This window comes from Myotis myotis, unplaced genomic scaffold (genome assembly GCF_014108235.1).
Source record: "Myotis myotis isolate mMyoMyo1 unplaced genomic scaffold, mMyoMyo1.p scaffold_m19_p_1, whole genome shotgun sequence".
NCBI classification, from domain to species: domain Eukaryota; kingdom Metazoa; phylum Chordata; class Mammalia; order Chiroptera; family Vespertilionidae; genus Myotis; species Myotis myotis.
The window spans coordinates 1,871,113-1,879,451 of NW_023416313.1; positions in this window are offsets into that span (position 1 = coordinate 1,871,113).

The following is an 8,339-nucleotide window of genomic DNA, read 5'->3' on the forward strand; positions in this document are numbered from 1 at the left end:
GTTTAATGTCTCAAAGAACCGCATCTGGGGGTTTGCTGCGAGGTGTAGCCCTCGGGGTTTCAGCGGTTGGATTCTGGAAGGACAGGACCCTGCGGGGTCACGCCCGGGGCTCTGCGCCCCCCCCCCCCCTCGGCCACGTGCGTGACCCCGGCAAGTCCCTCTCCTCCTCACCGAGAAAGGGGATGTGCCACCGCTGGGTTTGCTGTGAAAAGACGCGCGCACCCAGAGCTGTCGGCCCTCTCCTGAGGTCTAACCAGCAGCGCAGCACAGGCCGGCCGGCCGAGCGTTCCTCCGACCCAGCGGGGCGGGCCTGTGGGTCGGGGCACAGGGCAGGCGGGACTGGGAGGGGCTGTGGGCGCCTCCTTGTCGCCCAGGGACAGGGCCCGGGGGCGGCCTCCAGTCACGTGAGCGGCACCAGCCTGCTCCGTGGGCAAACAGAGAACTGGAGGACCGCAGTGCAGGCAGGGAATCCAGGCGCACTGGCCCCAGGGCAGCCCGGCATAGCCTGCCGACGGGCTGTGGGAACTCACAGGCTCGCAGGCTCCCGAACACTGGGCCGGTGTGTTCCGGAACCCATCGCTGCGAGCCGAGTCTGAGAATCTAATTTTCACAACACGGCAGCGAACGTAGAACACCCGGAAACGTAGCAAAAAACAACAAAAAGGCAGGAGAGGCCTCGTGGAGGAAGCTGCCAGCCTCCCTAGCAGGCGGCAGGGCCCGCGTAGGGGAGGAACGTTCCATGTTCACGGAGAGAAAAACGTAGCTGTAAGGGGGTCCGTTCCCCTCAAGTTGATCTCTGGATTCAGGGCCATTCCAGCCGCATCTACGTGTGTGTGCCTGTGTGCACGTGCGTGTGTGTAAAACTCAACAAGCTGATTCTCAATGCTTCTGAAAAGCGAACAGCCAGAAGCCATGGCACTCATAAGTAGCCACAGAGAGCTCCCCCTCCCAGACCTGACAATGAGATGGACCTGCTCCCGGCAGTGCCCCCTCGGCCATGAGAGGAGGGGCTCGGACACGTGCTGCCCCTGGGTGAGCCTCGAGGACACGGTGCCACGTGAGAGAAGCCAGGCACAGGCCACCGATTCCGTGGCTCCGTTTCTGTGGCGCGACCAGGACAGGCGAGTCCACGGAGACAGAGTAGAGTGGGGCCGGTGGGCTGAGAGGAGGGAGGGCGGGACGCTGATGCGGGTGGGGTTTCTCTCGGGCCCGATAAAGGCGTAAAGTGGATTGTGGAGATGGCTGGGTTACTGTTAATAAGCTAACAGCCATCGACTCGCACACTTTAAACGGGTGAATTTTAACCCGGCCGGCGTGGCTCAATGGTTGAGCATTGACCAAGAACCAGGAGATCACAGTTCGATTCCTGATCAGGGCACAGGCCCGGGTTGTGGGCTCCATCCCCAGTGTGGGGCATGCAGGAGGCAGCCAATCCATGATTCTCTCTCATCATTGCTGTTTCTATCTCTCTCCCTTCCTCTCTGAAATCAATAAAAATATATTTAAAAGATCGTAATTAAAAAGTAAACGGGTGGATTGTATGGTATGTGGGCGCTATCTGGCGGCAGGCTCCCTCCCCGTGGGCCTCGGGCCCCCGCTCCTGTCCCTGCAGGGACACCGGCCCACGGCCTCACTGTGCAGCTGCCAAGGCCCAGGCCGTGGGTCTGTTCCCCGGACGCTGCCCGCGCCCGTCCCCACCGGAGCCGCCTGCGGGCTGGCCGTCCCCTAACCTGTACACGGTTTGCTGCCACATCCACTGCTCAGTGTGGAGCCGGCTTCCAGAACCGCGCTGGCACTGCAGGGGCTCAGTAAGTCCATGTGGGGGGGCGGGGGAGAGGAGGGAGGAGAGGGAGGGAGGGAGGGAGGGAGGGCACAGATAGGTGCTGGCTGCCCCGGGCCACGTGGAGGTCCTCCGGCTGGGCTCAGGCCCCTTCCCGCCTCCCCCCCAGGGACTTTGTGAGTTCCTCCTCTTCCTCCTCCTCCCCCCTCCTCCTCCTCCTCCTCCTCCTCCTCCTCCTCCTCCTCCTCGTCATGGACCAGGAAGCAGGCTGACCAGGGCCCTCAGCTGTGAATGGGGCTGGACAGAGCTGCCAGCTGTACCCCGCCCGGCCCGGCAGAGGCTGAGCTCATGGCCAGGGGAAGGTGTTCCCAGGGGAACGGTGCTAAAACCCCCCTTGGTCGCAGAGGGTCAGCATCCCCCCAAACGCCTGTGGAGTAGTGAGCTCCCCTTTACAGGGTGGGTCAGGGACGGCACCAGGGTCCCCCTGCCCCCACCTGCCTCCCCCCACCGTTGCCCGCCTCCCTCCCTGGAACCCCGGTGGGGCTGGGTTGCGGGGCCGCGGGGCTGACGCTGATGTGCTCGGGCAGCCGAGAGCGGCTGCAGACAACCTGCCGGGCCTTTCCCAGCAACAGCCCCGCCGACGCTCCTCCCCCACCCCGTGCAGCGGGCGCCGCCGCCTGGGCGCGGCCAGCAGCCGCCTGGTCAGCCCGTCTGGCTGCACGCTCTTGACCCCCCGCCCCCCATCGAGCCGCCTCTGACCCCGGCCCGAGACGCCGATCGGCCCCTGGGGTCTGTTTATCTTACACATTAATTCTGGCAGCGTGGGCTGCCCCCGGCGCTGGGGTAACCTCTCTGCTGTCACTCACTGGGGACAGGCTCACCGGACAGCCAGACAGGGGGTCCCCGGTCCAGTCCTGGCCGCCTCCGGCCTCCCTCGTTCTGGGAGCCTGGGGGCCGAGCCGTGCTGGGAGCCCAGGAGGTACTGGGGCTGCCAACTGGGGTCGCTGTTGGGGTCAGGATAGCACATGTGGGTCATGAGACACCCCCCACAGAGCATGTCTGAGGTGCTCTGCACTGGAGCCCAGCCCCGCGCACAGTAGGTCCTCAATAAGCACTTGCTGGGTGCAGTCACTCAGCACCTCCATCTTTGGTCTGAAGCCCGGGCTCGAGTTGCCAGCGCCCCGAGCTGGCGTCTGGGCGCCTGGCCTCCGCCTCCCCCGCGTTCCCGCTGGAACCCTCCCTCTGCCCGGGCTCCGCGCGGGCTCTGTCCTGCGTTGGGATGGTGCCTCCGCCTCCCCCGCGTTCCCGCTGGAACCCTCCCTCTGCCCGGGCTCCGCGCGGGCTCTGTCCTGCGTTGGGATGGTGCCTCCGCCTCCCCCGCGTTCCCGCTGGAACCCTCCCTCTGCCCGGGCTCCGCGCGGGCTCTGTCCTGCGTTGGGATGGTGCCTCGCAGCTCACGCAGGGAGCGTAGAAATCTCCCACCGAGAAATTCTCAGCGGCCACCGCGTCTCAGCGATAAACTGTCAAAGGAAAAGCAAACGCTGACAGGGCGCCGGGGGGCGGGATTTCCTGGCCGCACGCAGCTCGAGGGTGACGAAGCTGAGGGTCGGAGAACCATGCCGGCCGCCGTCTCCAGGAGACCCGGGGAGGGGAGGCGGGAGGGGACCCAGGGATTCCCGCCGCCACCGAGACAGCCGCGGCCAGGCGGCCCCGCTGCTGGGGCGGACACATTGTCCTGATTTGAACTGGAATCAATGTCACTGGGGAACCTTCTGAACACACAGGGAGTGGAGACACAGCGACCTCACACCCGATGCCCTCAGAGACCTGTGCCCACCGTGCCGCCTGGCGTGGCCTCCGAGTGCCCGTCCGCCGCTCTGGGGCTCCCGCACCTTCCCCACCTTCCCGGGGGCACAGAGACGCGACTTCGGCACGTGCCTCTCACCACAGGGGAGGCTGTGAGCCGGGGAGCCGGCCAGGCGGAGGGGGCGGGAGCGGAGCAGCGGCCGCACCAGGGGGTGAGCCAGGCACCCTCACGCTGCCCTTGGACCGGCTGCCCTCTTGTGGAGTCTGAGTTTGGGTTTTTAACCCACTTTTTATTTGCTGAGCCACGCCTTGCCCCTCCATGGAAATGGCCAGGGCACCCCCTTTAGCCCCCAGTGTCCTCATCTCGGAGGCCGCAGCCCAGGTCAGGCGGCGTCTGTGCCTGGTCCCCGAGGAGACGCCCGCACTCGGTGCCAGCGAGGGCCTCACGGCACGGCCCAGGGCGGCTCTGGGGCAAGGCCTCTGTGGCTGTCACTCAGCCGAGCGGGTTCACGCCCTCCCCCCTCCCCCCCTTGGCTGTGCCCGGCCAGCCCGCCCTCAGCCCAGCGCTGCTGTCCTCTGACCGGGCAGCGGCCCCAGGGACCGCCCTTCCCGAGCACATCACTGTCTCCGCTCAGGGGGAGACCTGCAAAGCAAACAAATTACTCGCGTCCTGCTGCACCCGGCGCAGGCGCTCAGGGCGTCTGGGGATTTCTCCCGCCACTTGTCTCCCAGGCGACCTCCCCGCAGGGACAAACATGACACCCCCAGCTCCTGAGACCTGTCTCTTCTGGAACCGTCCACAGCAGCAAAAGCGTTAGGGGGCGGCCAGGACTCACAGGGTCTGAGTTCCGGTGGCGGCTGAGGCAGAGGACACAAACCCAGCGCCTTCGCACAACGTCTCAGTCCCGGAGGCAGGAGTGCAACACATGGTGTGGGCAGAGCCACCCCCCCCCCCCACTGCTGCCAGGGTGTGGGCAGGGCCATCCTCCCCCAGCCCACTGCTGCCAGGGTGTGGGCAGGGCCATCCTCCCCCCCACTGCTGCCAGGGTGTGGGCAGGGCCATCCCCCCCCTCCTCACTGCTGCCAGGGTGTGGGCAGGGCCATCCCCCCCCCTCCTCACTGCTGCCAGGGTGTGGGCAGGGCGTGCTGCTGTCTCACCTGCCTCCTCTGGCCTGCCCTGTTCCTAGAAGGACACGGGTCATTGGGCCAGGCCACCCCCTCCAGCATAACCTCATCTTAACCTGGTGACATCTCACAGACCCTGAGGCCACAGCCACAGGGCGGGGTTGGGACAGCCGCCTATCTCTCAGGGGGACGGCAGGGTCCTGTGTTGGTGAAACATCAGCCAGCTAACTCGGCTGGTCACCAGCAAAGTCCCCACAGGGAGGGCGGGACACGGAGGGCAGGGCGTGAGGAAGGCCAGAGAGGAAGAGTCTTTTCCCTGAAGCCTCACCGTGGGAACGGAGCGAAGCAGGAAAGGAGGGAGGCGGGAGCAGCCGGCCCCCAGGGAGCTGCAGACCGTGGTCAGCTCCACCTGCGCAGTCAATGGGAGGGGAGGGGGCCATGAGGGTGACAGTGAGACTGCGAGGAGCAGACAGCCACACTGGGCCCAGAGGCGCGGACCAGGGTTCCCAGAGACCCTCATCCATCCCCTGCTCTTCAGTAACCAAGCTTGCGGCCTACAGACACCTCCTGAGCCCACACCTGCGGCTCCCCCCCTTCCCCCCCTCTCCCCACCCGCCGTCCCCACGATCCTCCCCCAGCGAGAAGGGGCCACTGTGAGCGCCAGCGCGTCAGCACAGCTGACCCTTCACGCCAGGGTTCTGTTCAGCACCAGCAGCCACGGGCGAGGGGGGCAGTGGTCCCAGGAGCCCCAGGCAGCCATGGGCGAGGGGGGTGGAGTCCCAGGAGCCCCAGGCAGCCACGGGTGAGGGGGGAACGGTCCCAGGAGCCCCAGGCAGCCACGGGCGAGGGGGGCATGGTCCCAGGAGCCCCAGGCAGCCACGGGTGAAGGGGGGCACGGTCCCAGGAGCCCCAGGCAGCCACGGGCAAGGGGGCGCAGTCCCAGGAGCCCCAGGCAGCCACGGGCGAGGGGGGCGCGGTCCCAGGAGCCCCAGGCAGCCACGGGCAAGGGGGCGCAGTCCCAGGAGCCCGCTCTGCTGACTGCAAGCAGGGCAGCCATGGAGACAGGTGAGCCCAGGCTGGCGCTGCCTCAGGACTCTCGGGCAGCGAGCAAGGCCGTCCCCATGCCCACCTGCTGGCTGCCATCTGGCCGCGCTGCCATCTCCGTAAAGCATAGTTGAAAGGGACAGACCGGCTGAAACCAGTTCAATTCCCCTGATTGAATTGGGCGACGTTGGATTTATGGAACTCAACTTTCCGATGACAAAACTCATCTGTGCGGCCAAATAACGAGGCGGACGCTCAGGGCCCGTTGGGCGCGACCTGGGCCGCTCACCGCCTCCTGCCCCGCCGCCCGGGATGGTGTCATCACCAGGCTGCACGTAAAGTGCCCTTTTGGGCCTCTCTTACGCTCCATTAGAAAATCGTGTATAAATTCAATCTCCGCTAAAAGGTAGAGATAGTCCACAGCCCAGGGCCAGGCCCCGCCCCGCGCAACGGCGGAGCTCATGTGCCGTCAGCCCCCACGGCGGGGAGGCACGGCTCTCTCCACTAATCAATTCTATTCGAGTAATTGATCGTATATTATTATTGATGAAAGCCCATCTTATGTGAGTTATAAGGGAGTTGGTCTCGAAAGATTAGATTTGTGCACGAAAATGGACGGGAAGCAGGACTGTCTAACTCCTCTGAGTGGTTTACGGTGTGAGGCCTGGTGGGCTGCGGGGCCCGCTGCCCCCCTCCCCGCACGCTGGCCCCTGGGGAGGGGAGCGGGCGTTTAGCAGAGAGGAGCGGGGAGGTGCGAGAGGGGTGAGCCGGTGGATGTGCCGAGCGGCTCCGGGCTTGCCCTGGGCCCCCCCCAAACCGTCAATCTCTCAGCCTGGGATGTCCCATCCGTGCTGTCCCCGACGTCACTCATGCCATCTCTGGGCGCTCCTCTGCCTTTTAAGAACTAAGATAAAATTTACACGACATAAACCTCACCACTTGAACCCTTCGGAGTGCGCGGTTCATGGGGTCAGCATTGCACAGAGCTGGGCGGCCGTCACCACTGGGGTTCCAGGCCCGTCCTCCCGTGAGCAGCGCCCACCTGCCCGCCCCCGGCCCGGCCTGGCTGTTCTAGGCCGTGACCTGTTCACCCATCCACGGCTTCCTCCGTTCCCGTTTGTCGTTTACGTATTTATACGTTTAATTCACATCTTCCCGGGAAGCCACCTCTGTTTCTGGGCCTCCCGCTTTCCCGCCACGGCGTCCCGTGACGTGCCCTTCGGCCTCGTCTCCGTTTCCGTCGCGGGCCCTGGGCTCTCTCGCTCTCCGCCGAGTTTATGAGCGATGAGGCGCTTTGCTGGCCTTTTTGCGGAACCAGCTCCGGGCCTTTTAGTCCTGTTGCCGTGCGGGCCTGTGTGCTCGCTATTCTCTCTCCGCTGCCACCTTCTTACCTGTTAGAAATGTGTTCTTAGGTGACACGTGAATTCCTTCATCTGTAGTCCTACATCCCCCGCCCCCTGGGTCCCTGCTTCCTGGTGTCCCCCTGGGGGCTCCCCTGCCACTGCCCTCAGCGAGCTTCTAATTTCAGCGTTTGCTTCCGTCTGCGCCGCGGGGGTGGTACGGGATCTAACTGTCTCCCAAACTCCCTTCTCTTCTTTCACTGTAAAGGAGACCTTCCTTCTAGCAGCACATTCCCACCCCCGACAAAACTACAACTCCCAGCATTCCTGGAGCTAGGCATGACCATGTGACTGGGTTCTCACTAATGGGATGTGAGCAAAAGTGATGGGGGGCAGCCTTGGGGACCATGTGGGTGAGGGCACCCCTGGACGGGGCAGCAGGACCGTGGAGCCTGGGCTCTGCTGCCTGAGCACCGCCCAGCCCAGGCCTCTGGGTTAGAGCGGACGCCACCGTATTACCCACAGTTCCATTGGCTCTCTCTCCGGGCAGCTAATCTGTTCTCTAAGACAAAGCAAGGGAGGGGGGGGGGGGGGGGGTAAAATATTATTTATTATTTCTAATTTTTCAAGAATATGGTTAGAGAAAATTTCAACCTTTTAAATTTTTCTTAAGGTTTTGTGTTTTTGTTTGTTTGTTTAACTAAGTACACTATCACTTTTGAGAAAAGCTGAAGGGGTCTTGGAAAGAATTCATAACGCCCAGCTGGCGCGGCTCAGTGGTTGGGCATCGACCTATGAACCAGGAGGTGATGGTTGGATTCCTGTTCAGGGCACATGCCCGGGTTGTGGGCTCAGTCCCCAGTGCGGGGTGTGCAGGAGGCAGTCGATCAACTATTCTTTCATCGTTGATGTTTCTATCTCTCTCTCCCTCCCTTCCTCTCTGAAATCTATATACATATATATATATATTTTTTTATTTTATTATTTTTTTTAAAGAATGTATAACCTCTGAGGTAAGAAATGTTTTGTACACAAGCCATTAAATTGAGTTTGTGGGTTGTGATTCCATTTCTCTAACGGAATGACTGCGTTATCGTCTGCTGGACGAGTGGTTTGAACATTGCAGTCGCTAGCAGAATCCTGCCTTTATCCCATTCTTCTTGTATTTTTAAATAACTCGCTTCATGGAGTCAGCGGCTAAGCTGATTAGCGTATAGCACAGATTTATGTTTCATCGACCCACA